This window comes from Drosophila melanogaster, chromosome 2L (genome assembly GCF_000001215.4).
Source record: "Drosophila melanogaster chromosome 2L".
Classification (NCBI taxonomy): Eukaryota; Metazoa; Arthropoda; class Insecta; order Diptera; family Drosophilidae; genus Drosophila; species Drosophila melanogaster.
This window is the reverse complement of record NT_033779.5, coordinates 17,092,165-17,115,521: the sequence shown is the minus strand read 5'-3', so window position 1 is coordinate 17,115,521 and position 23,357 is coordinate 17,092,165. Positions and strand designations below refer to the sequence as shown.

Below are 23,357 nucleotides of genomic sequence, written 5' to 3'. Positions count from 1 at the left end.
CTATATTCCATGCACACGTAGCAAATTGCAAACGGACGTAAATACATCAATTGCAATTGGGGAGCAGTCGGTAGTCCAAGTGGACCCGTACCCGGGTGACAAACAGTTCAATAAACCTCGGCAAACAAATTTAATATGCGTGGACAGTGAGTTGACAACTTCTGACAACCCGGCCAGCGTTCCCAGCTGCACCTGTGTGTGTTCGAGGCATCAATTGTAATTAATTGGCCATGTCTGGCAGTCAAAATTAACACATGATCATCAAACAAATTTGCAGCAATTTTCAGTCGGCATTAGAGTCTCTATAATCTCTGATTCCTAATCATGGGAGGACATCGTTCCGGAGCTTAAATATTTCGATTCAAAGGGGGCAGTGAATTACTTAAATCGATTGTGCAATAAATACTCTAGGTATTTAACATATATAAACGTGTAATTTCACTGCTGATACTCTTTATTTCAAAAAGTAACATATTAAAATAATTTTCACTGCAGTTATGTGGTTAAATTATTTATAATATCCCTCAAAATGGGTTCAGTGTTACATTAACTGCTTCATTGCGTATTGCCTTCTTCTGTAGCTTTCTTTGCGTTTTTCCAGTCAAGGTCCTGTGGTGCATAATGCTTATTAAGGAGCGGAACCGACGTCCTCAACCCCTTGCATTTTTCTTCCTTTTTTTTTTTTTGTTTGAACCATCCACCCAACGCCTGGAATTCCCGCACTTTCCCCATTTTCAACGCTTGACTCTCCAACTGTTTTGCTATGACGCTTGAGTCAACATTAATTTAAATGAGTTGCCACTTAACTTTTAATTAAAAATTCACTTTTTATTTATTTAGTTGAAAATGGAATGGACTGGCCCCGACCCTAGCCCGCGCTTGCTCGCTTTGATTTTAAAAAGTAGAAGTCAACTAAAATAAAAAATGGCTACACAAAAAAAGGCAAGCTAAATTAACGAAAAATAAGAAAAACAAGTGCTGAAAGGAGGTCGCAGTTTGGCATACGCGCAGTTTCGTATAAATTAGAGTTTGCATTATTTTATTCTGCTTGAAATGAGCGCAAATGGTTTCATTTAATTTGCAAAGCGCGACTTTAATTGCCATCGACTAAATAAATATATGCAAGAACAAATGAGTGCAAATATGGAAAAGCGGGAACTTATTTTGCCCATTTTCTTGTAAACATACTTTTGTCTTTGCTCGTTCTTACCTCTTTTTGTCCAATATATCCAACATTTGCATTTCTGTTTACCTACGTCTTAATTGGATTTTCGCCCATTGCGGTTTCGGCATTGTATTGTTTTAAGATTTAATTCTGGGATTTAATTATAAGTTTGTAATTTACTCAGTAGGCAAGAATTAAAAATAAAGTCCGTGCAAAATATAGATTTCTTGGAAAAAATAAAATATTCTATTTATTTACAGAACAAATTCAAATAAATATATAGTCTGTAAGGAATATATTTTTTTGTAGATGATAAAAATTTGAAATGTTCTTACCAAAATATTATCGACCTCACATCCACACATTTCTCACTGCATGATGGCATCCTGGGATATTTCCCCCCACAGGCACATTTTCAAATGGCTTAAGCTGGCCAAAGCTGATTATTGAACAATTTCCGTTCAGTGGTCCATTGTACCGCCATCACTGCCCCCCTGGCACAATAAACCGAAAACCCATCAGGATGAAAACTGCCAAAAGAGCTATCCAGAATGCGGATGCCGTCCAAACTGCCTGCAATCCAATCGCGACTTCAGTTAGCCACAGAAAATGCAACTCCCACCAAGTTTTGCTGTAAATCTCTCGCCGCGCAGAAACTTGAGAAGGGAACACTTACTTAATTGAATGGGTTGCGATTGGGAAAAGCGCGGCTCGCCATGAACTTTATCATTATTTTGTGTTAATTATGCAGCTTTCGACAGTGGAGTTCGGGGGATCTTGGGGGGCTTTCTTCTCAATGCCCAATTATCATTTTCGGGGCTGGGAACTTTTGCAGCACTTAATAACCAAAGATCTCAGACAGCACGCAAAACTTTATCCGCTCTAGAACGTCCTGGGGGTTATGAAAGGGCAAGGGGATTATCAATTTTCCGTTCGCTTTTCATTATGGCAACCTTTGAACTTTGCGCAATAAGTTGGCTGGCAAGAGTTGCACTTTTCGATAGCTCCGCCTGCCGCTTCTTAACCGATTCTTTTAGGGCCCGTCAATTAGCCATAGCCTCCGACTGACCAGCAGACAAATAGTGAAACAGAATAACAGCTTAATTCGTTCATTCGGGATAAGCACAAAACATGCCAGTCTTCTGCTGTCTTTCGGCTGAATAAACTCCTAGCACTCAAGCCAACTAATCGAATAAAGTATAGTTTTCATTTACAACAAGTTGGCAGGTCGTCTCATCCCGCACAGGGTTGTATCACGTGCAGGGTTGAACTGGTGTTTTATATTTGGCTAACTTTTTCTATAAGCCCTCCTTTCTTCGCCGCTGCTGAAAATTAAGTTTGTTTTCCATTAAGTTAAATAATTACAAAATTATCCACTAAAGAAGCGAACTACTCATTCCATATTCCCTCTTTTTTCGAAGCCCTTTGGGGCGTGGCCGGAATAGCAGCTGCAGTTGCTCATGTACTCAGTGTGTAACTGCCAATGGGAGATGCCTCTTGCTCGGCTGACTAACTATTTGACCAGGGATGGGTCAAAACGTATTAACCTTTTTTCATCGTTTAAAACAAATGTTTTGTTATCCCTAAAAATGAATAAGAATATACTATGTACCCAAAAGTTTATTAGATAAGATAAGATAAAATTCATAAATATATATTATTGACTATATGTGTTTTTTTAACACATTTACGGAATCCCTGACCATTTGCGAATTCGAATCCCTGGAGTCCTGACAACTGCCGTTAGTTCGGCTTGAGTACAGAGGAAAAACGGAGGGCGAAAAGTTTCGCTTAAACGACGCCTCAACACTGGCTCATTATCTTTGGCCTTCTTAGCTGCCTCCTTTTTTCCTTTCGGGACTGTGTGTCTTTTTCTTTAACGCTTCGCTAATCAAATTCAACATTTTTCCTTTTTAATTCGACAATTCGAAAACAGGCAGCCAGGAAACGCCGGCGCAACAGCTGCGGGCTGTCAATTGGAAAATGATCAAGAAATGCTTAGATGGAAATTGTCAGGCCAAAAAGGAAAATGGAAGCCTTTTGAGGATAACATCTTCAGAACTACTCACATCATACAGTGTCTAAGGAGTAATTCAAAGGTGACCCTTGGAGTGCAGCTGGCTAAAATGCATTACAATTAGTGAACAATTATCATTAAGCTTAACCTTTTCCTCAATATTTTTCAAACTCTTTTTTCTGGAACTGCCAAACGCAGATCCTTTTAAATTTATATTATACGTCAACTACATATTTTTAAGTTTGACTACTAAACGTTTAAAAATTTATGTGAACAGTTTTTAACTAATTGTTTTCATATGTATCTTCAGTGATTGCCTTTGATTATTGATAATATCTCGAACAGGAAAAGTTGCACGACATTTAGTATAGAGCACCAAGTTTCAGTATTTAGTTTTAATTCATTCAAATTTCGCTTTTGAAAGTAGGAGTATTGCATATAGAGTACAGTATATGGACTATTCGAATTTGAGGACAGTTCTTGCTTAAACAAATGTTGGTAGCTTTCAAAAATTGGATCTCATTTGGCTTTTATAATGATATACTATAGTTTGCAACTTGTGCGCCATCTCTCAGTCATAATTTATGCATTACGGTCTTGGCTTGGCTTTCACGAGTATGGCCCTCCCTCAGTGGCCGTATGTGAGTCCGCTTGGCTGATTCTCCAAGCGCATACTTTTTGATGGCCTTCGCTTTGGGTTTGCTCACTTATCAGGAGTCTTGCAGACGTATCCGTATCCTTGCACGACGACCGTCGGATGTCAATATAATTTAAGCAAATATATGCAGCTCTCACGGACATTCGCTCGGTCATACACCAAGAATTATACGCTTTTGATGAAATTTTTAATCATGCCAAGCTCTGCTCTAGACATAACAGAGACGAAGGGAGCGCCCCTGTGATTTGCATATTTCTAATTTCAAAGTTGTAATTAGTATAATTTTACAGTTCTAATTGGATGATGATTGGGCCAACTTCGTTTGGGCCGTATGTGAGTCGGCCCCATGAATATGCATGGATATATGTAAGTGGTAAGGCTATGGAAAGGGGGTAAATGGAAGTAATGGGCGGAAGGCCAAAGCATAACCTTCATTTGGCTTTGGCGAAAGAGTGAAAGTCATTAACATGAGTTTCCAATTACAGACTGCACCCGTTGAAAGTGCTAATAATTTTATGACGTCTGTGATCTCGAATGCGTATAATTATGCAAACCCGACAATAATAATGAGCTAAATATGCAAGTTTGTATGCATGAGGTTTGCATTTGGTCTTATATTATATTATAAATATTTGGACTGCTTTCTGAATTGTACACTAATTTTTTTAACACACTATACCTGTAGTTAGCAAAATTAAATCGCTCAAAAGGAAGCAAAATAAATAGCAGGAAGTGGTAACATATCAAAAGTAGAATAAGAAAGCGAGAAAAACGTTGAGCAAACATGGCTAACGACTGCATTTCGATGCGAATGCGAATACGAACGCATACTCGTCCTTGGATGCACATTGAGCTGAGTTTTGAAGTCATTTCCAATGTTTTTGATTTCAGTGATTTGTTTATTTATGCATAAAGCATGCGATTCGTAGCTGGCTTTTGTGCGAGCATCAGCAGGAACCCACTGAGCCAGAAGCAGGAGCCTCGTCTGTGGAACTCGAAGCCGACAAAACTTAGATATTCCGAGCGAATGCACTCTCTCCAGTTTTCTGCAAACAAATCAAAATCAAAATCGTGTGTGAATGCGATCGAATCGTAAACATAGCTGCCATTCCACGGAAACGCAACTGGCACACCTACACCGGTGTTCAAAAAAATAGCAACTAGTTACTTAGGGAATACAACAAATTCTAAACTTGAGTTTATGTGATCCACAAAACATAAAATATAGATGTACTTTTATCTTGTACTTTGAGTATAAATATTATTTTCTAACATTTTTTGACAACACAATTTTTAAATTTATGTAAACAACAACTTTTTACTCAAACACATTCATTTCTTTTAAGATTTTATTAAATCCGTGATCATAGCTATGCCAATGTACATATTCGCAGAAACGATTTCATTTTGCCCCCAAATAACCATTGATATGTCCGCTCTCTGTTCGATGCTTCCTGTTATCCTGCCACCGCCCCCTTTCCGGCTTTCCGGCCACGCCCCCTGCTCCTGCGCGGTGTTATCCACTGCATTGTTTGCATTGACACGGAGCGGCTATCAAACTGGCAGAAGTTGACTTGCCATTGGCAGGCTTTGTTCGCCATCTCGCACTGAGCTTGCGGCCATAAAAAATGAGGTGGCAAATAAATATTGCGTAGCAGAAACACACACGTCCACATCCGTCCGCACATGTCTCTCTTTATATATACATTAATGGCATCTTAGTAAGTGTTGTCCTGAATCGTAGGGATTTATACAGACTTGTGATCCAGATTAGTTATGATTGCACTGCGCTTGTTGAGACTATAAACTTAGTCGAAAATAATAACTTTGTATCTGTACAAATCTCTAAAAATATCCTGTATTTGTTGAAAAATAAATTAGTTTATCTATCATCTTTAAAGTCTCTTGAAATAGGGCAAATCTCACCTGGGCGTAACCGCACACCTTCCTACGAACTTGTCCAATTTCATTTTTGTCAACATATTCGCTTTTCAAGTGATTCGGCCAAGCAGGAAGGCAGAAAAGCAGTAAAGCAAGCCGGCCAGCATCGTTCCTCATCTGATTCGCCCACTACCTCATGATTTCTCTGCATTTCTCCCGTTGCTCGTTGGGATTCTTGTAAGAATTGCTAATAACCAATTTCGATTCAATTCAAGTGTCAGCACAAGACGACAAAGATGACGACGGCAGCCAATGCAGCAGAGTATACCACAGAATAGATAGGAGGACCTTCCTGGCCATCGGGGATTGTGCGGAGCCAGACCAGCGGATGTGAGGTTACAACCACGACCACAATCCACACGGGAAGCACAGCCAATTGAGTATTAATGGTCGGACTTCTCCTGGCTGCTCGGCATCTCTTGCACAGAGAACACTTCTTTATAAATAAAAATTATATTTAAGTTAGATATGAAAAGTTTACCATATCGCTTAATTTTTCTACTTGTATAATAGAAAAATGTTGCTATAATAACATATATTCTACAATCAAAAAAATTTAACCCAATTAACATAATTTAATTGACTATCGTGAACAACAAATCTCATAACTTAGTAACAAATGTAATGAAGCCATATTGAGTTCTTAACATATTTCTTTAAGTGTATGCTGCTGATGCCAGCAAGTTTTGCGGTCAGTGGGGGTAGGATGCGGAGGGTGGTTAACAGGGGATGTTACCCATTTGAAAGTAAAATCAAACATATTAGAAAAATGGTCGACGAGCCAGAGCAAAATGCGAGTCGGGGTCAGGTCGGCTCCAGTTCAATTCAGCTTCCTTCGGAGCGGTTCGGTTTCCTGTCATTCGCTAGCAGATCCCAGAGAAGATGATATATGAGTTTGGCTCAAGTGCCATGCGATGGCAGCACGCCAGGGCGACACTTCCCCTCTCGTTGGATCCACGCTTTTGTCGGATTTTATATTAATGATAAATTAAATTGTTCATTGACTTGAATAATTTTGTGCGTTGTCAATTTTCGGGGGAATTTTGCGGATAGTTTCCACATCTACATCTAGCAATTCTCCCACGTTTCGCATAATAAATTGATGGATTTTCTGTGGTATTCGGTGAACTGTCCGGGGGAAATAACAAAGACTGTTGACAGTTCGTGTCACAATTGTACAACTACGGGTATATTATGTGCGGATTAGTGAATAATTGATGATAAAGGATGTCAAATTTACATATAAACAAACGGCAAAGGTGTGGAATTGGAAATTGAATATAACTATAAATGACCCTTTTAAGGAAGAAACATTTATCTTAAAACATATACAGAATATTCCAATAAAGTTTTAAAATTTAAAAAAAAAAACTTATGAAGGTACAACTTTAAATTTTAAATGTGATCCAAATATAATATGCGTGATGAACTTGTATAATCAAGGGGAACGTTTAAGACGAGTTCTTAGGCTATCAGGCTTGGTTTCATTCTAATTATAACTGAAACACTTGCAGTGTCAGTAAGTAAATAGTTGCAAAACAATCCTTAGCTCCATTTCCCAGTCTTATGCAATTAAGCAATTTTCATGGTTGGCGGCAATAATTTTATGTAATGTAAAAACTATTTTTTTTATGGAAAGGAAAAGGCAGAGGGTGGCTGGCGGGTGAAAGCGATGAGCAAACGAAACGAACCAAAAACAATTTACAGATTTTGCACAAAAATTTTAATTAAACAAATTTTGTGTGTGGAAAGGAAGTTGAGTGTAAAAGCAGAAAAGTTTTGGTTTGCACGGTCTGCGACTTCCTTTTCCCCAATTTTGCTGTTAGTAGGAAGTTGGCACGAGGAACTCCGGTCGGGTCCTGTTTCTGCTCTTGAGCCTGTGCCCGAGTACCCAATTCAATTCAATTTTTGCACCATAAGTTGTGCTCAAAATACCAGAAAACTTGCTCAATAATCTGGCCGAAAGAAAAATTTATATATATAAATATATATAGCACAAGACAGCTGAATTTTATGTTTTTTTATTTTATGTGCAGGAAATGTTGGCAGAAAGTTTGCGTTTTTCTCTCTCTGCCCCAAAAACTATGCTTGACCCTGGTAGGTATGGGTACTTGGGGAATTCGGTAGAAGATGCCAGTCCGCATAAATCTTGGCAGCTGGCTGCAAATTTAACTCGGCATTTGAATGTCACCAAGCTCACCCAACTCCATCCCGTCTAGACTTATAAAGCCGTCTTATTCAGGGGACAAAATAACGAAAAGGGAGGGAGCTGGACCCTAAAACCAATGTCTGACTACCACTTAAGCGGACTGGAACGTATAAATCTAGCAATGGTTGGAATTTCCACAGCAGCAACAACAAGTTAAGCACAACAATGTGCAATTTTATTGCCAAACCTCAGACGTTGCGTATACGTAACGTAAGCTGCTGTTACTGCATCAGCAACGGAATGCCACAAAATGCTTCCACCATACGTTGCCACACACATTTTGAGGGATGGGTGCGGAATGGATGGTTCGCGGGGGCACTTCGGGAGGAGAAGCAGTAAAGCTTTTGACTGCTGCCGGGCTTCAAAGGGAGTTTGACAGTTTGCCGACGAAAATGTTTCTTGGTCGGCTTTCGAGGAGAATTCCTCGGCGGGGCAATCCAGATTGGCTTTAAGATTAGGTAGCCCCCGAAATCGAAATCGAAAAGAGTAAAAAAATTGATGTCACATTGTAAACAGCGTAAGAATTAAAAAAACCTACTTTATTTCATAGTTTCCAAAATAATTTTCATGGTTGTAATATTTTTTATATAAGTTGAGCAGCATTGAAAATTAACTAATATATTAGAATGATAATTTGTTAATTAGCACGATAAAACCAAATTGATAGAGAATGCTATTAAATATTTTTTAAAACAAGTACCTATAGATGAGAAATGTAACTTTTCCACATTTTTCCTATAGATTAAATAAAAGTTTGTACACTAAATTGTTTACAATTTTATCAGGGCTATGCAGAGCCACAAAACAAGGAGTTTATCGAAAGTAATTACCATGAATATCCATTTAACAAATTTAACGCACCTTTCACTCTGTGGCCGCACTACAAAATGCTGAATACAAAACATTTTGTTTGTGGCATTTGGGGCATGTCCCCGGCGTCATAATTAGAAATGAAAAGTGAAAAATATATTTCCACTTTTCAGCAGCAACAAAGGGAATAACGAGAACAGCGACAGCAAGCGACCACTTTGCTATTATTTATGTTAATTGTAACGAAGCTGAGGCGACGTTCATCACGCTGTCTGTCTGTCCATGCGTCTATCTCCCTCTATGCTTTCATGCCCTCTCACTTCCACTCACAGCCGACTGTTTGTTGCAACTATTGTGGCATTGCCGGTGTTGTTATTGTGGCCATGCTGCACACGTGACAGCCCTGGCCACTCGCCTATGCACGCAGTGTCAACTTGCCACACACACCACACAGTGCAACACAAATGTTGTAACAAATTGAATAGTGCGTAAATATAGTATAAAGGTGAATTTTTGATAACATAATCAGTAATTTAGGCTTATTTAGTTTAAATATAAAAATGTTATAAACATTAAACTTATAGTTTTATACCTAAACTATACAGAGAAAGAAGATAACATTTTTTTTATTTACAGTATATTTTAGAAACCATCATGATTATATTTTCTACCACTGTACCTTTGTGTGGGTGTCGTGTGCATGCGAGTGGCAGTCCTTCTGCATGTGTGTTGGTGCATGGCATTATTAGGCTAATGGCTGCCCCGTGGGCATTCAAAGCTTTTGTGTCTGGGCAAAACGCTTTTGTCCGCCATTGTCCCTGCGTCGATCTCCCTTCCACAAAGTGCTATCCTCTCTCGCATTCCGCTTTAACCTCTCATTCTCACTCTCCTTTTACACCGAAAGCCAGCCGTATAAGGCGATCTATGTCTATGACAATTGTAAGTTAAGATAGTCATAAGTATATTTATAATAGTATTTTATAATACAAAAAGGAACTATTTAAGTCTGAAGAATTCGCATTTTTATTAAGTCAAAGCTTAGGATATAGATCGTGCTTAGAGATCAATATTTTCCACAGTCTTAATAAAATTTATGTACTTGGTTTGCAGAACCGCATTTTGTTCAGTGTATTTTTCTACTCTGCTCTTAGTTCGTCTGGTGCTGCAAATATGCAGCGGCAGGCTTCCAGTCTCACTGCCGAAGCCACGCACAAAACGCATTGAGACGCCATAATTGCAGCCAGTTGCCGCTGGATGAGGATGCTGCCTCCCCCGTCTGGCACCCAGTATTCTGACGACCCCCTCCTAGCCAACCGCCCCTGAATGGGCGCAAGTGCGTTAAGTGCAATGACAGCAATTGCGCTGACAGCGAGGCAAAATGGAACGCACACACATATGCGAGCGGAGACAGAAGTTGCCCCGTCATTTGGAGTGCAGTTTATATTTAGTCTACCACACAATGACTGACGGGATGGCGCCACACTCCAAGTTGAAGCTGTGCCTCGGAAACCACAATCACCAATTTGGAATAAAATTATATAACGTGTTTTAGAAACCCAAACATTTTATAATTAAATTTTCTAGATCCCACAGCTTGCTTGTAGCTATTTGCTCAATTTAACATTGATAGTAATTTAACACAAAATACTATACGGATGCTGAGAGGCTTTTATTGTAATGCTGGTATGCATATGTATATGCATTTCTATTTGGATTCCAAGCTCCGATAGAATTTTCAGAGTGTATCCCCATGGCCATTATATCAACTCTCCTCCTGTTGTAACAAATAAATTTTAACTCAAGCTGAGCTGAGCTTGAGTTGAGTTGACATGCTGCCAATTGGCCGCGTGCGTGTTGCATTTACAATTGCGAATTTGCAGCCGAGCATGAGACCCGTTATGATGTGAAGAACCTCCGGCAGGAGGAGAGCTCTTCGAAAGTGCTGAGATTGTTCGCAGGACAGTGGAAAGGAGTGTATGGGAAGAGGCAAGGAGTCTCACGTTTGTGTTTGAAATGGGATAGTTCTCCGTAGTACTAATAGATGGGTGAAATGGAAATTATGTAAGCGTCCTTAGGAGCAAAACTGAGAACATTACCGGATATCCTTCCCAGGACGCCATTTATATTTCTCTAAAATTTTCATAGCCTGCTTTGCAACTAAGCAGCCATGGTTATCATTGCGAGAAGCAAAACGAGGGTGAACTGATAACTTTAATGCCAGACACTTAGCCCGCACCCTTTTTCCCCTCTTTCTACCACTAATTTCCCTTAGCTTTATTTATATCGGCCTAAATGAGTGCCCTTTCAGCTGCGAATTTTTCATTAGCCCAAAAAAGACATGAGCCATGGGCTGGGGAAAATTATGAAATATAGAGCAGAACTGCTTAAGGAAAAATACAAGGGCTGAGACTACCAGAGTACCGTGATTTATGCGGCCTCGACTTAACACCGCAAAATCTGAGCCTTTGTGTCAATTTGTTTTGCGTGCCACGAGGCAACCCAAGACAGAGACTGACTCACGCACCGGCAAAACAAGGGAAAAGTATGAAAATGCGGGGTGAAAAACGACGGCGGGTTGAAAAGGCCAAGTGAATAATTAAGCGGTTTATAAACATTAGTCTCAAACAACGTTAAGTGGCAGAGCTACACTCAGAAATTCGATTGGACTAGGGTCAAAAGCACAATAGACAATGCAAGAAACTTAGGACAAAACCAAACTCTCTATTCGATTTAAATAAAATAAATTGAAAATCTTTTTTAAATATTTATGTGATTGCTATTTACTAGAACATATTTGAAATTGAGAAATAAAGCAGGAATTTTTGAACGAATGTATTCATTCAGAACATCTAAGTGCTTTATAACGAAATGGGAAATATTCTTTTGTTTTGTATAAAATTGTTTACAATTTTTTTCTGAGCACTATCAAGAAACAGAGCCCATTCTGGGCCTACCCGACATTATTTATGTCAGCCGGCCAAGGGCCTTGGAAAAGCGGGAAAAAGACAGCGGAATAGAGGGCCAGTCAAAGTTAAGGGTAATTTGCAAAAGGGGCCTTTAAAGTTGGTCCGGACTGGACTGCCACTATTTATATTTAATCGCATGCTCCAATTGCAAAAACAATTTAAAATCAACTTGCTCGTTAAGTGAAGCGGCACACAAGGACCCCAGTTCCCGCACCCCTCTTCCGACCATTCCCCGCCCATTTTCCCCTATTTTCCCGCCGTTTTCCTCCCATTTTTCCTCCCCTTTTCCTGTTAACCAAGCCTGGCTGCAGTTGTTGGTCCTACTGCTGAGGCTACTACTGCTGGCATCGTTACTGCTGCATTTTCGACAAGTGCTTTTAACATTAAATATTCATTTACAGCATTAAGGGCACTCGAAGTCACGCGTTAACGGTACCGTCAGAACACACACACACACACACAAACAAACACAAATACACTGCACAATCCCAAAAAATGTTTGTCGAGGGGAAGAGGTTTTTTGGGGCAGCCAACTGAGAACGTGGCGCATCAAGCAAAACGGACACGGGCGTGCATTAAGTGAATATATTTCTGGGCCAAAAAACGAAGACTTAGCCTGGTTACCTGCCGTGCTGCAGAACACTGAAAATAATTCATATTTTCTTAAGAAAATCGTAAAATCCCAAGTTCGAAACTTCCAAATCCCAATTTCAAATCCAAATTTTTGACAACAAGGTACATATTTTAAATTAATAGTATTTAAACACTTTAATATAATAGCGATAAGGTACAGAAATGTTAAACGTTTGAATACATTTTAAGTTTAAAAAATACAATCTTTGAAACAATAAAATACTTTTGAGTATACTAAATAATGAAAGGCAGTAAATAATTACATAATTTAAATTCTACTCTAAGCTGGCCTATAAAATAAAGCGCATATTTCTTTAGATGTTTTATAAATCCAAAATCTCTATTGATATGATATATGTGTTTTTTAGTGCAGCAACTGAAATATAAAAACCGAAGGAAGTTTGGTTTTTGGCAAAGCGATTATTAAGGAAGAGTCGCGATAATCGGAGCAGAGTCGCGTTTCATTGCCGCTTGTCTCAACTAAGCGTGTTCCAATACCAAAAGCTTCTCTAGAGAAAAAGGAGAGCGGCTTGGAGAGAGAATACGTCCCGAATTGGGTCTCTCTCTGCCTCGGCTTTGCTCTCGTTTTACCTCGTTTCTCCGACTTTGTGAGCACATTTCGGATTTTAAACTTCGACTTTCCTTTAGTCTCGATTGGAGTGTCGATTGGGCTTATTCGAGGCTGATTTAAGCGGCCTTGGAGAACAATGTGAATAAACCAGGCCAATTGCGAGGTTTTTTTATTGAGCGGGCAAATAATTTACCCGCTAATATAAAGCAAATTGATACATATTTTTCTGACCATTATTATTATTTTTATTATAATATAAAAAAATGATCCAAGCTCAATTGAAATTTTCTTTTCTTTACTTACCATCTAAAATTACTGGTTGTAAGCTCACTACAATTTTTCTACTACTTTTTTTAATAAAATATTACAATTGAAAAAAAAAAAAAAACTATTTTTACACAGCACGTTGAGTGTTTCACATTCCCATTATTGGGAGCCACTCAAATAAATATTTAAGTTTAATCATGAAGGTATTTGCTGTTCTGCGAAATTGCAAACGAACAAAAAATGGTTCATTGGCCTCATCAGAACTAACATTTAGGCCCACGCACTCTCCCACACATATCATAAAAGTATTTATTTTTAACATTTATATTTTTTATATTTATAATTTAACACGAAATAAAATACATTTTTTCGTCCTGCCGGAGTCCTTGTCTCCTCTCTTGAGTCCTTATGCGGCATGCATGACAATTATACCAAGCTAAATTTGAGGCCAACGACGACAACATTGCTCAGCTTTTGGTAATGATTAATGAACGTGTGGCTGGGTGTTTCCGTGGGTGGTTAGGGATTGTCAAAGGTCTGAATGTTTCACATGTGTCGCTTTTTGCTGTGTGTGTTGACTCCCAAGTTGACATCATAATTCGGGCATTTGCTGGTCAGAGTGCGTTGACAGTTTTAAGACATTTTACTGGGCAAAGGTCACAGCGAGATCAAAGCTTATGACCGCATTAAATTAGTCAGGTATTAATTACAGCGATAAAATTTTAACAAAAATCAAATCAAAAAAGAAACTCAAGAATTTAAAGAATTCACCAAAAAGTGCCAGCCAGCTGATCGGGAATTTATATGCACGGCGCATGTTGCCGCATGCCACATGGTGCCAAACATTGGCATAGACAACAAGACACACTGACTTCACGGCTCAAGGAGGGCGCGCTTTTATGCCAAACACATTGGCAAACATAAAATTTTAAACATGCATAGGCCGAAAATACAACTCAGAATACAATACACCAACCAGTCAAGAAAAAATACAACGTGCAGGCGGGCATGCTAAGCAAGAAGTACATGAAAATGCCTGCTAAGTTAAGGTCTCAAGAAGAGAGAATACCCAATACAACAAATGGAAAAGTTTTCCTTTTAATTGGAGAGCTAAAATATAAACATACACATTACAAAATGTAAGTCATAAAAAATCAATGCCCAACTGAAAATTACCATCTGAAGTGTAACTGAAAAACCAGCATAAGAGATCAAAATATTTTAGAGATGAAATTGTTATTTGTTCACCTTTCAGCTTAGCAAGCCCTCTTATTCCCGCCGCATCACAGGGTATCGTGCGAGTAGTCGAAGCTTGTTGTTTGCTTAGCCCCTTGGCGGCCTTCTAAGCAGCTTAAGGAGCAGAAGAAGCGGAACCAAAAACATAGAAGAAGCTCAAACATTCCGCTAAATTTATACCCCACACATACAACGAAAACTCCAGGACTCGCACACACATGTATGTGGCATATATATTTGCATATTTGCGTGTTCTCTGTACCGCGCATTCTCCACATTGCTCTCCTTTTGCCCGCTGCGCCTGATTATGGCGCTTAAAGAAAACACTTAAAAAAATAAGTGGAGGAAAAGCAGGAGGGCAGTGAAATGGGAAAACAGCTCGGGGCAACCCGGCAAGTGCCAAGCGCAATTGGGGTTAATATCCTAGCACGAAAATACTCACACACACACACACATTGAAAACGCTGCCCAAGTTTATTTTGAATTATTTATGATTAAGTTTATGGCAGAATTTTTGACTTGAATTTATTTGGCCTTTGGCTGCCTGTGAAAATTCCCATGAAAAATACGCAAAAATTAATAAAGCAAAGCGAATGACGAGAGAACCGGCTAGAAGTACCAACCGAAATAGAAAACTTTTGTTGCATAATAAGCCGTTAGCCGTTACCTTTTGTTGCCTTTGCGTGCTGGCCAAATTAAAAGCCAACAATGTCTGCAAAATGAACCAAAAATAACGCAAAAAAGCACAGAGCGGCAGTACGAAAACTGAATAAAAATCCACAACGTGTTGTTATTTGTGCCCGCTTGGCGAAAGATTTTTGTCGCCATGCTCGAGGGCTATAAATTTTCTCAGCTTGTCGCAAAGTAAATGCAGGGTAATAGAGGTGTATAGGTTATTACATATATATCATATTGAAAACTTAAAATAGTATCATCCCTGAACGACACCCCACCAAGCGTATAAGTTTTTTATTATGTTGCACGTGAATCTATTCTTCCTACTTCATTTGTTAACTAGTCTTTTTAAATAGCTATCGTGAAAACTTCTTTAGCTCTATATTAAAAAATTTGGAATATATTAAACAATTATTCCAGAGAATCATCTATTCGTTTTCATTTCGAAAGAACACCTTCCAGCGGCCTGTGGAAAGTCCTTCGCTCGTAGTTCTATGTGTTTTTGTGCATTGACATTTACAAAGTGAGAATTTAATTAAACTTAATGAAAGTGCATGAGTGTCCGGGGAAGGGGCAATAAAGTGGGGGGCCATTCTGGCATGGGGCCAGGCCCAGCAAAAGGTGAGAATAAAAAGAAGTTCGGCTTTAGTGGGCACTTGCCAGGCTATTTCGTAAGTCTGCCTGTTTACGGTTTCGGCCATTAAATGGCCAACACTTGGTAGAGTGGCGGAGGGGCGGGGCGCATGATGAGCAGGTCAGCTTCAACTGCAGCCGCACCACATTGCGTATGCTTAACGCACCCCGGATGGAAATCGAAAACATCAGAGAACAAAACAAACGAAAATCGGGTCGAAAAAAGCCAAAAACGAATTCAAAGCCAGGGGAAGAAGAAAGCTGACCCAAATTTCAGCTGCATTGCGTTCCGGACCCCACTGCGTATGATTAATTTAAGTGAGAGTGGTTCGTTGGAAAAGGGGTAGGAAAATGGCTGAGGGGAATCCGGCTGCTGTGGCATTTTCTGGTCGATAAATTTAATTTACACAAATTAGTCGCGCATTGTCGTAAAAACGCTATCGAGGAGGTGAAGCAACACAGCAAGAGAGCGCCGGCATAAAAACAAAAAGCTAATTAATTAAAACACCTTGGACACAAACACACACACACATCCACACCCACATTTTCCCTGGAACTCCACTCCATAGTAATCGAAGTAAGCTAAGAAAATAGATGGCTTTTTCGAAAGAGGCACGCTTTAGGGCGATTGTTGGTTGTTCTGGGAAGGAAAGGAGTTGGGACAATAGCTTAATGCTATAAGTAAGTGAAAGCATTGGTCAGAGCTTCAGACAATACACGCTTAAATAAATTACAGATTACTCAAAATCTGTGTTAAGTGGAAGGATTTGAAATGCACTTAATCGTTTTCATTAATACCAATTCCAATGTTTCTTCTTAGGTTTAAGCTGATTTCAAACATACGAAGCCCGCAGCCCAGACGGATATGAAAATCGAAATAAAATATTAAGCAAGCACTCTTCGGATGCTGATTGAAATGGAGTCGGGGAGAACTGACCAAATAAAATATGCGACCGCACGAGCAATTCATAGCGCTATTTTTTTGGGCGCGGCCACGCACGCCTGGCCAGTCTATGGCTGAACCACAAGGACCTCGTCCTGTCCCATCTACATTCGGCAGCTACAACCAAGCGATTTTCATTACATATCTGACTTTGTGGTCCAAGTTTTTGCTCTCAAGATTCATTCGGCCATCTCGCTGAGCGGTAATTTATGGCTATGCATTTGGTTTACTAATAATATGGCCCCTCGCCAAGGATGGTCTGTAATTTCGATTCTGGCGCCTTTTGTTTACCTAAGCAATAACAATAAATTAATCGCCATCGACAGCCATTAGCAGGCCGCTTCCTGGCCTCTCTTTATGCTTTTGTATTTTTAATTATGTGTCCAAATTTTTGGTATTTGTTCTGTCGACGTTCGCTTTCCTGCACTGAAAACATTTGCTGTAACATATTGACAGATATGTAATTAAAAGAAATATTTGCATACAATAAGTATGCACATTGAGCGTATAAGACAAATAAACTTATATGACTTTGCTCAATTATTGCTAATTTAAATCACTGTCTTTGTATTATGAAACAACAAACTAATTTTTACAGTACCCCGACTCTTCCGTGGCTGGAATAAATATTCGTATTCATACAGGAAATATGGCGTGTCGAGCTGTTAATTGCCTCTATCAATGTCGCTTCCTGAGCGCATTTTACATGTGTTTAGACACCGTATACCTAGACACCAAAACCCTCGTTTTCTATCCCACCTAATTGTGGGTAATGTGTTTGGGTTTAATTTTTTTTTTTTTTTTTTTTTTTGATGATTTTCTAGTTTGGCAAAATGCGTGAATGGTTTTGTTGCTTTTCGCTGTATTTGTTATACTTTTTGGATATTTAAATGAGTGTGTGGGATTTGCGTGCTTAGAATTCTATTGGGTTAAATGGCTGATAAGCATCTACATATATTGGTAGTTTAGTGTGTTCATATAAACTTATTATCAGATTGCTGTGAATCATAGAGCAATGTCAATGAGAACAAGCAAACAACATTTCACCATATGAACCTAATAACCTTCATAAATATAGACAAGAATTTTGATTGAACTAGAAAAATAATAAGGTCAATTAATGAATAAATAAATGAGAAAATTGCAATGAAATACGTATTATTTGATAACAGTCGATACTTTACACTTGAATAAAATGGTTCATTGTGCTCATGAAAGCGTAACTGGCCTTTACACATACACAGACACGAACAGCAAATTGTGTAATGCTATGAAAATGGAAACCGCACTCAGCACAGAATGCAGTATGTCGACGTTGAGGAGAACGGAAAATCTTGTTATTGTTCGAATGTGTTTGTGAGTGAAGCTGTAACAAGGCAGCTAATTAGTTTTTGGAAAATGCCGCAGGATATTTCGAATGGTAAAACACAAAACATGTGTTGAATTTCAAGCAACAAGAAGAAAACTTGTTCAACAAAAGCCGCACATTAAAATGCTCTTGAAAAGGACAATTTATATATAAATAATATTTTAGCTAACTTAATTAATATATAATAATATAACTAATAATTATAATATAACTTTATTAATATGTAACAAATGAAAATATATATATAAAAAAATAAAAATATATTGAAAAGGCATTTAACTAAAAGTTGTATCTTAATAATTATTAAATTAAATTAGTTTACTGTATAATATCTCATATTATAACTAAAATAATGTAAGCCAAAGATGTCGCCAATTAAATTACATTTTTTTTTTATTATGTATTACCATCTTCTTACGCAGCCTAATAAACTTTCTTAAATGGTAGCCAAAGCGTAGACATTGTGAAGATGTGTATGATGTGTATGATGTGCAATGCACTTATGCTAAATAATTGAAAATATTATATTACCAAAAGTAAATGTGTCACATTTCCTGTTGACTTTAATTGTTGTCAGAAGCCCGCCAGGCGGAGAGAATAACACAAAACGGAAGTGAGTGAGTGTGTGTGTGTGTCTGGGGTGTGCGGGCCTACAGTGCGTATGGGTAACTTATCTTACCGTTGACATAAATGACATTTTAAGGGCAATAAGTTATTTCACATTATGCTGCTTTAACCCCAAACTCATCCGCTGGCAAAAGGGTGTGGGCTGAAAGGGTTTCCAGGGGGTCCTGGCCATACAAGCCCAGCTACAAGCGGTTGGAAAGGACACAAGGACATCCACAGACTGGCTCGAGTTGTTAACAACTATGGGAGCAACTTTATGAATGCACCGGGGGTGGAGTGTGCGTAAGTGTTTGCACCGCATGCGGAAGTCACATGTTTGCATTATGTGTATGTGTGTCCTTTGGCATGTCCTTGTCCTAAGCCCCTTCCCGCCTCCACAGCGCCCCTGTTTACACTGCACTGCACCCGCTGCAGTTTGGCCTGGCCAACGTCGCATAAATTTTCCACATATATTTACCCAGTGTTTGCGTCTAGCTGGCAACATAAATTTTAACTGCTGTGAAAATATTTGTTTAATGAGAAACTTTTAGCCGGCTTCCGCTCCCAACAGGGAGCAGTCACTCAGCCGGACCAGCATTATAATTTATTAATTATTTAAATTAAAGCTTTGTGGCTGGCCGTCTGTAAAGAGACAGATAAAATATTCACACAGTGCCAAATGTTGCAATGGCACCAAATTAGATTGTCATCAATTCTCGAGTGGCATTCTCAGTTGACAGTGATAGCAACATAATCTTGATTCTTTAATTCTTAACTCTCTGGGCTGTCATTCTTAGATGCATTTTATGTGTTTCAACAACTTTCAACACCAGTTACACCCTTTAGTGATTTAAAACACATTTTTGTGAAATATATACATTTTCATTTAGAATAGTCGCACAAATTTAGGGAGATTTTTATGGTGAATCTGTGGCTTCCTAAAGTGTTACCAAATAGCTATGATAAAGTGAACTTTCATTATTCGAGTCGACCGCCAATTTGTTCCCAGAACAAAATTTATAAAAACCATAAATGGGAAAAAATTTCAATTAGACCGCCAACGAGAACGAATATTTCCATTTTTGGTAAACCACATTTAGTCAGAGTTGCCGGCACTTAACCTGCCATAGCCATAGCCCACACTCACACACACATACGTCGCTTTCCCTTTAGAGGGAGACAGGGAGATGAAGAGCCACACATACAGATACAAATTACCAAAGATTTATCGCTTGTGCACTTGGAATTGATGACCAGGGCCTAATTGTCATCCGATATGAGTCCACCGCATGACTCGCATTGTCGAAGGAACGGTGAAGCAGTCAACCAACGGAGGCGGAAAAGGGCGATGGCGATGGCGGTGTGGAAAAGAGGGCGGGGCTGGGAGCATTTTCCACCGGCTGGCAAGGGACCATTCGCCACCAGCACATTTATACACTTCATCCGAGCACGTGCACAGTTTTGCATGCTGCGCATAACTTGCACACACAAAAACACTGGCAAAAAAAAATTAGAATTGAAGATATGCACACAACGTCTTGAAATCGGGTGGGCATAAATGGTGTGAGCAGTTCAAGTTTTAAACGTGCTTTTAACAATGAATAAATACTTTTAATTACCTCACATTTATTGTTTAAATAATAAAACAAATTTGTGCAATAAAAATACAATTAACTTGGAATATTTCAATTATAAATTTGTAGCAATATAAAGAACCATATGTTTTTAAACCTTTATGTTTTTCTCTGCACACACACGTAAGGCCATAATTTTTACAAGGAGTAAAGGAGAGCAGGCGGAGTTGAGATGGAGTAAGCGAAGTAATGGGAATGGTAGAGCGATTTATGTTTGACTTTCGTGTGTGGCCAGCGGTTGAGAGACGAGGATGGGAGGATGGGATGGGCAAAGTTCCCCTTGGACTCACCATATTTTTCCCCACATTCTCAGAGGAATATCGTATATCTCGGCTGAATCGCTTGATTCACCCACTAAGAGAAAAAAATCTTAGGAGATAAATACATGAATATATTTATCCGACCCTCTGAATATTGATAAAACCTAAAGGTTTATCAGCGAACTACTATTAGCAAATTATACAAGGATATTTGGATGAAGCACCATTTTATTATTTATAAGAAAAATCTTGCATTTTGTACTTACATTTCGGAGACAAATTCATGGGTATCGCCCGTTCGATGGCATTAAAATCAACCTCCGTGTGAATTTGGCCGTTATCTCCCCTGTTAAGTTAAGACTTTGGCTAGAATTGAACTATTCGCTTTTGGTAGAGTAACTCCTGCCTGATGTTGTTGTTTTCCTTGCTGCATTGACTGATAAATCGCCAGCAATTTATTATTGATAACACATTGGTACATTGATTGTGTATTAACTGAAACTGTTTGCCAAAGTAAAGTGACATTGATATATGGCATGTACATGAAATATCGCCTGTTCCGACTGTTTCTCTCTCCTGCACAGTGGGCATGTGGTGGGTGTGGATCCGAATGTGAATCCGAGTCTGAGTCCTAGGCTGCAGAATACCCATTGTGGCAATCAACACCAGACGCTGACGCAAGATTTGTGGCCCACCAGTCAGTCAGCCAGTCGTTCTCGTCGAGGGAGTTCGGTTTGGTTCGGTTGAAAACTTAATGCCCAACATTTGACATGCCATCAGAAATGATGATGGCATTTCATTTTAATTTGGCACATAACAAAATGCAATTATTTATATCAAATAATCATGAATTGTTGATGTATTTATTGCATCCCTTTAAGCATACACGATTTAATTATTTTATTCTGTCTTTTGGGAATTAAAAAAAAAAACTATGTGTATATATTACAAAGCCGAGCGATTATAGACAATTAAATTTTTTCAATCATATTCTTAATAATAAAACTAAATTTCAATTTGATCTATGTTGGTTTCAGACTATTAATTAAACTTTAACCATTTCATTCTCCTAAGCTTTGAATGGTTTCTCTGCGTTTGCTAGTGACGTTATTCGTATAATTAAATAAGCAAAAAACCGAAACTAGTTCATTTCCTTCAACTATTGAATCGGAAGCCAGTTTAGTTTGTAATTATTATTTACATATCAAATATACAACTTTTGTGCATAGTTGAACATTAAAAATTTTTGAGTTAATTAAAGACTGATTAAATTTAGATGTATGCACAAATACTTCCTATAAGTTTGCTACAATTGTAAAGAATCTTAACAAATATATTCATAAAATATCAATACGTGCACTTATACTTTATTTAACATAAAAGTCATAAAACATGCAGGCGTACACATGTATACACTTCCGCCTGCATATGGATGAAAAACGCAGCTGGAGGAGGACGAAGGAGGCGACAATCTCGTTGAGCACAACCAACATGCAAATGCAGACAGATGTGGCAAATGAACAACTACCAACTAGAGCAACAACAGCCGGAAAAACAATGGAGCTGAGTAACTTGTACAGGAGCAAGAGACAAGTGACAAGCAACGCCCAAACACGAAAGTGTAATCAACGCTTAAACACTCGCGACGGCAGCGGTATTCCAACATGGCCCAGTCTTTTTGCCCCCTCTAATGTCACAATCACCTCCATTTTACTCTGCCTTTGCTAGCCCCCATAATGGTGTTCCAGCATTCGCCGTTTTCAAAATAGTTGAAGCATAAAGTTGGAACGGGCTTTCAAACTCCGTAATTTTCAAAATTTCTAACACACTATTTACATCATTTGTGTTATTTGTATGTTTCAATAATTTATTTGTATCAGAGTAAACAAATTGAAAATGGAAACATCCTCTATGTGACTTTTTTGTTGCATTCTCTTTCCGGACATTCCGTCGCTAGATGGCGCTGCAACAAGACAGTGCGACAGCCATTGCGACACATTACTGTCAAAACTCATGAAAATATTTCAACCCAGACCGGAGCATCACACACTGGCCCATGGAAAGGGGCAACCAGCGCAAGAAGCACAACAGCAATGAGAAAAACTCACTAACAAGCATCATATGCCAGCTGAAACGTCAACAACAATGCAACATTCTCGAACACATTCACACACATACAGCTCATTAGAGCCATGACATGTAGTGGATGGGGAGGGGGGGGGGCGTAGGGCTTGTTGGGCGGTATGGTGTTTAAGGATTTACTACGCCGGCTTAGCAGCAGCAGCAGCAGCAGCAACAGCAGCGACAGCAGCCGGAAATGCAGAAACAGAAGCAGTGGAACGTCAAAAGAAGCTACAGAAATTGGAACAACAGGGGCACAAGTTTCCACCGTACAGTAGTCACTAGCTTAAAGGTTTTTAAATTTTAAAATTTTTAGATATAAGTAGTTAGTTAGTTAGATATAGTTAAGATGTTAGTTCAAATGAATCCAAATCTTGCGTTATGTTAATTAACATTTCAAATGAGTAAAAAATTTTAAAATAAAAATTGTTTTAGCTTCTGTCAAGTAATTCCTGTATTCTTAGCTGAATCAGGATATCTGCTCTGCTTTTCTTGACGTTGTTTCTGTTTCACTCAACATTCATTTGTTTCAAACTTGTTCAAATTTCTCTTCCCATTTGGATATAGTAAGCATGTGAATGGTTTTAAAAATTACGAGCCCTTTACTATTAACACCAACGAAAGCTTTTAAAGTCAATATACT

General features: G+C 38.7%; 1 long non-coding RNA gene across 1 annotated transcript; it reads right to left on the bottom strand.

Moving 5' to 3' along the window:
- Positions 1–9,834: 9,834 nt before the first annotated feature.
- Positions 9,835–10,377, bottom strand: lncRNA:CR45448 (long non-coding RNA:CR45448). The gene has a single exon (NR_124321.1). It is a non-coding gene; the product is annotated as a long non-coding RNA:CR45448 (long non-coding RNA).
- Between the last annotated feature and the right edge of the window lie 12,980 nt (positions 10,378–23,357).